The sequence below is a fragment of the Fukomys damarensis genome, unplaced genomic scaffold (assembly GCF_012274545.1).
Source record: "Fukomys damarensis isolate Sample0158 unplaced genomic scaffold, DMR_v1.0_HiC HiC_scaffold_5, whole genome shotgun sequence".
NCBI lineage: Eukaryota > Metazoa > Chordata > Mammalia > Rodentia > Bathyergidae > Fukomys > Fukomys damarensis.
The window spans coordinates 38,283,754-38,289,773 of record NW_022900917.1 but is presented as its reverse complement, the minus strand read 5'-3'; the positions used below and the strand labels follow the sequence as shown (position 1 = coordinate 38,289,773).

At 41.2% G+C, this 6,020-nt stretch overlaps 1 long non-coding RNA gene across 1 annotated transcript in view; it reads right to left on the bottom strand.

Annotated features, from left to right (window-relative positions):
• The window catches only part of LOC104861109, a 30,036-nt gene that overhangs the window by 15,920 nt on the left and 8,096 nt on the right, over positions 1–6,020 (bottom strand). Inside the window, exon 3 of the long non-coding RNA XR_779908.1 lies at positions 3,862–3,978. This is a non-coding gene — a long non-coding RNA (uncharacterized LOC104861109). The remainder of the gene's footprint in view (positions 1–3,861; positions 3,979–6,020) is intronic.

Below are 6,020 nucleotides of genomic sequence, written 5' to 3'. Positions count from 1 at the left end.
TTTTTTTTTTTTTTTTTTTTTTTTTTTTTTTTGTACCGGGGATTGAACTCAGGTCCTTGCACTTGCAAGGCAGGCCACCCAACCTCTAAGCTAAATCCCCGGCCCTCTTCTTTTTGTTTTTATCACAGTGTCTATCCTGTGTTACTCCTATTAACACAGCTAGTGGTAAGTCAAGCTCTTGAGAGAAGTAAATGAGTAATAATTAGTGGAACCTGTCTTTCTGTCACGCTATGGGGCCCAAAACTTTGTTACTCTTGGAGGAAACTGCACTCTTTACTCAATAAAAATGGGATTATATCTGCCAACATCTCATAAGCCAAAATAACTCCCTCCTTTCCATCCCACCCCTCCCCCAGAGGAACTGCATTTAGTTTGTCATCTGTGCTTACAGAAACAAGAGTCGAGTCTCCATACAGTCACCTTTGGGGACAGGCAATCCGAACTGCACCTTGCTTCATAATTTTACACAAAATCAGACCCTTCATGTATTCTCTCTTGTTAACAAACAAGGAGGAAAATTTAAAGTTTGGAGGCAAGACACTATTACATTATTATATTATATTATATTATTATATTATTATATTATTATACTATTATTACTATTCCAGCTCATTCTAGACTATAAGTTGCTTGAGGGGGAAAAGAAAAGCTTGCCTTTTCTATGATCCTACAGAGGAGCCCCTGTCCCGGAGTGCTGCAGAGTGCTGAAGAACACGAGCTTTGCCATAACACAGGCACGATCCAAACCTCAGTTCTGCCCTAAGTAGCCTTGAGATCTCAGGCATGTTACTTACCTGCTCTGAACTTCATCAGAAAATGGGGTTCATAGTGATTACAGTTGTATCTGTCTTGTTGGGCTTCATGTGAAGAATAAATGAAGTAATGTCTGTTAAATACTTAGTTAGCACAGTAACTGATGTAGATGGACAAGACCCAATTGTAGTTACCTAGCTATATGTCCTCCAAATATGACCTACTTTTGTCTCATCTTCCCTTCATAGGTCTCCATGGAAATGTCACAGCCCCTCTTAGCAACCTAACAACTCTTGGTTCACTGTGCTTAGGTGCCTAGTACTATTTCCTCAACTTCTCAGTGGTCAAGGGACAATAAGTGAAAGTTGCTCTTTTGAAGATGGAGGCAAAAATAAGTCACTGGCTGATTAACAATTTCAAGCTAGTTATATTCATGGGTCTTTCCTACATCAGTGTTAACCACTGGGCTACACAACGATGAACAAAAGGAAAAAACACTTTGAGGGAGGAGAACTCCATTATGGGTCTGGCAGAAGTCAGGAAGGATTGTGAATGTGGATATGAGAGGGAGTCGTAGACTCTGTGCTCTGTTCTTGAACCAAAATAGCATGTAAGTGTAAGGTTAGTTTCCTCTGCTTGGGAAGTGAAGGGGAAAGGAAGGGAGCTGTGTTAAAATTTATTTAAGAAAATATATATATCTGAATCAAACTGCCGAATAAGTATTTGCTTATTCTCTTTCAAAAACAGAACCAGGGATGAACTTATTTTTCCTAAATTCTAAACTGTAAACTATTAGGCAATTTAAGAAATCAGAGCTGCCACCCTATGGGAAGGGAGCTCAGCAATGTTCACAGCAACTTTTCTAAAACACACTTGCACCCTATTCTCACAGTGCCTGTGCCCTTCGTCCCACTCCGTCCTCCCCCCAGGGAATGTCTGGCTGGTATTCGCCTGCATCATCTTTTTACTGCAGATTCCTGAACCTGAGTTGCTTCAGTTAGAGAAGACACAGAAACACAAGGGTGGCCTGTGATGATCTTTGTTATCTGCAAGCCTCTTTTCATCTTATTAAAATTATACCCTTTCCACTAAGAGTGAAAAGAAACCCAAGAATTGGTAATTGTATCCCACTCAACCCCATCTGAACCAAGGGAAAGTGGCCCATCAGCCCTTCTCCAGTTACAGCACTATGCATGCCACTTTTCCAGTTCCCACGTTGCCCCTGACGCTCCAAGATTTTGTTCAATTCCTGAGAGGTGGGGTGGGAACCATCCTGATTATAGTAACATAAACACCATGTGGCAGACACTGTGTGAAGAGCTTTACATAAATTATTTAAGATGAGTCTTCCAACACCCTGGAGAAGTGGGTGTTATTATTATTTTTAAAAACTCCATATTCTCAATGACATTAAGGAGACAAAGAAACCTGATCACAGTTACAATGCTAGCAACTTGCAGAGTCGGGATTTGATTCCAGGCAACCTGGCATCAGAGCCACCAGATCAACCTGTATTCTAATGTGAAGTTCAAAACTCCACACCGTTATACTATGGATTCAATGTTTGTGAAACCCCAAAACTCCTCTTTATGTATTCATCCATTTTCTGTTACTAAGACAAAGTACTTAAGGTTGGGTAATTTATAAGGAATAAAAGTTTATTTGCCTCGTGGTTCTAGAGACTAGGAAATCCAAGAACATGGATCCGATATCTGCTGAACATCTGGCAAGGCCCTCATTATTGCATCATAACATGACAGAGAGCAACATATGACCAGACAAAGTAAGCAAGCTTGGGTCTCTCTTCCTCTTCTTATAAAGCCATTAGTGCTATCATAAGGACCCTACACTCAACCTCATTTAATAAACTTTTTCCTAAAGGCCTCATAGTCAAATGACATTAACATATGAATCTGAAAATTAAGTTTCTAGCACATGGGCTTTTGGGATATATATTCAAGCCACACCATTTATTATCCAGTGGGAAGATATCAGAAAGTGGAGCCCTCACTAATAGGATCAGTGCTCTCATAAAAGGAAGAGAAGAAGGATTTTTCTCTCCCTCTCTCCTTTTCTCCATCCTATATAGAAATGTCATATTCTGTGTCTTCCTATAAGGAAGGTGGCCATTTACAAACCAGCGAACAGGCATTTGCCAGACACCACATCTGCTAGCATATTCATCTTGGACTTCTAGTCTCCAGAACTGTAAAAAATAGCTGTTGTTTAGGCATCCAGTCTATGGCTATTTCTTATAGCAGCCTGCCCTAATATATGTTGGGTTAAGATTCTCTATTCATGTTGCTAAAAGGCCTATGATACTCCAATTTCCCAACTTCTTCTAAAAACAACAGATGTAGCTCTCAGTAGCCATCTGGGGGGCTTCAGTTTGCCCTCAAGGCCAAATCTCTGGCCCCTTGAGACTGGATCTCAAAGAGACTAGAAATCACTGCAGGCCATAGCCACATCCTCTGGACCTTCCCAGGTCATGGACAAGCTGTGATGAGCAGTCTCAAGCTAGGGCAGATGAACAAAACCATATAAGTGGCAGGCATCTTCAGGCCATCCTGTTTACAGAGGTCCCACCATAGAAAGATGGTGTTTGGTGGCAACATGTCCAGGCTCTTGGGGAATCATCTTCCCTCCCCTTCCCTTTCTTGCATTACCCTTCCCTCATCCCTAACAATCCTCTCACTTTCCTTACCTTGACTACCAAAACACTACAGGTCTGTGGCTGACATTTTTTCACTGACTTCCTTGACTAGGATGCTCCAGTGTCCAAGTGGTCCTGGAAATTGCACCCAAGAAAGAGAGGAAGAGTCACAGGGGGCCCTGATGTCTTTGTTTCACTACACTGCCATGGCTCTCAGTTTTTCCTTTTTGTGTGTCAAGCTTTCAAAGACAATGACTGCTTATTTTGCTTTGGATTTCCAGGGGCTAGCTTAGCATCTCATACATGTGAGGTCAATATATATTGAAATAAATTAGTTAATTATGTTTCCTAACAGATTTCCTTGTAACTGCAATTCATTTATTGACCTAATCCACTCTCAACTTTCTGCCACTGAGAAAATCAATTTAGATGAGGAAAAGTTTATTTTGGCTCACAGTTTCAACAGTTTCAGTCCATGGTCACTTGGCTTAGTTTTTTCTGGGCCTGTGATGAAGTAGAACATCATGGGGGAGGAGACAATATGGTGGAGGAAATTTCTCACTTTGTAGCAGCTAGGAAGCAGAGAGACAAAGGGCTAGGTTACCCATCTACTCTGAGAGCATGTCCCAATGACTCACTTCCTCCAACTAGCCCCTTCCTCATAAAGGTTCTACCCCCTCTCAACAGCACCATCCACTGAGGAGCAAGCCTTCAACACTTATGTTTTGGGGAAACATTTAAGATCCGAACCGTAACAAAGTCTTAAAGAAAATCAGTGCTGTGCATTTTTATTAGTTTACAGTATCTATGCCATCCCTTCCTGAAGTTACCCATGCTTACCCATCCACATTAACATATAAAGTCTTTGATGACAAGAGCCAAATCCTACTCACCTGTAAATGTTCACTGCAGAGCCTTCACATAATGGGCTCAGTGGTCACTGAGTTGATTTGAATTATACCTCTATAAACAGAAACTGAGTTCTTAGACAGAAATAGTCTCCCAAGGCCTTCTACAACTTCCAGTACAGAATCCAGAGTAGACTTCTCTCTAATCTTAACAAATGATAAGAGCTATTTCCAGAGCACTATGACTTTCACAGGGACTCATGTGTTCTAATGGCAGTGTGTGTACTCCCTATTGTTTCCTGCTCATGACTTCTTGTGAGGCACAGGTTTGCACATCTTGCCCTGCACATTGAGTTTTTACCAGGACTGTCTAAGCTTTAGTCCTACCCAGTCTATATAAGCATATCAGAGTCACTACATTACCTGCTAGTTTACAACCTCTCTCTCTCTAAGACCATTTTCCATCAACATTGATGTTACAACTCTAGTATTTCCCAAAACTATGGGTTGAGATGGCTGCATTCCTTACTCCAGCCACTTCTAGGCACTGGCATAAAAGCATCTACCAGCTGCAAATGTCTTGGGTCCTATTGCCCATTCTCAGACCCCAGTCATGTGGTGACCCAAGCTCTGATTCCCAAAACACAGAGACCTTTTTCCTCTGTACTCATTCCATGTTTTTTTTGGATCAGAGTCTACCAATGCAGAAGAGCTTATTCCTATCTTCCTCATTGGTAGAACCAGAGGGTTCATCAGAGTTTGGCAATGGAAGAGTCTCAAGGCATAAAAAAATCTGTATAGGTTCCATAAAGTTAAGGAAGATGTGACTGTATAGACAGAAAAACCTTTCACTTTTTTTCTAAGAGGTTAGTACCTTCGGTTCTCCCTCAATTGCCCATCCCTCTAGCCCACCCCAGCCCAGGAAAGGAAGCTGTCTTGATACAGCAGCAGAAAGCACAGCCCAAGGTCTCAGCAGCTCACTCAACCCCTGAGGTTTTAATGAGAGATTCTGCCTCAAGTCCTAGATGGATCATTCTCTTTTTTCCCTTTTTGTACAAAGCTTCAAAAGTTTGTTACCTGTATATTACAATTGCAAGAGTGAAGCCAAGAAGAAGAAAAAAGTAAAATAAGAGATAAGAAAAGAAGTCAGTCCTAAACAAAGCACCAAGAGAACTCAAGATGGTAGATGTGGATGTATTTAATGTCATAGAGTTATGGACTTGAAAATGGTTAAAATGGTAAAGTTTATGCTTTATATACTTTACCATGATAATTTTTTTTTTAATCACAGAAAATTTCATCATTGAGACACAATACCTGACACCCACAGCTTACAGGAAGAAAGGTTTATTTGGCTCACATTTTCAGTCCGTGGTTCACAGCTCCAAAGCAGGAGGGGCATGATGGAAAGGTCTGGCGTAGAAAAGCTGCTAATGTTATGGCAGCTGGGAAGCATGAGCTAAGGGTGGAGCCAGGGACAGGAATATGCCCTTCCAGGTCATGACCCAAGTGACCCATCTCCCACAGGCCCCACCTCCTAATAGCAAGTCAGCTGTCATACCCTGTGTCTAAACACCACCTCTGAACATGAGGTTTCTGGATGACGTGCTAGAGTTAAACCATAATATATGAACAGTAGGTGTGGGGAGGGGACAGTTGTCAGAACTGCTTCAAGTGTATGCAACAAATCTAATTAGTAAATCAAATTGGAATACATTTAATGTGCTAAAATGTATACATATGTATATGTGTGTGTATATATATAT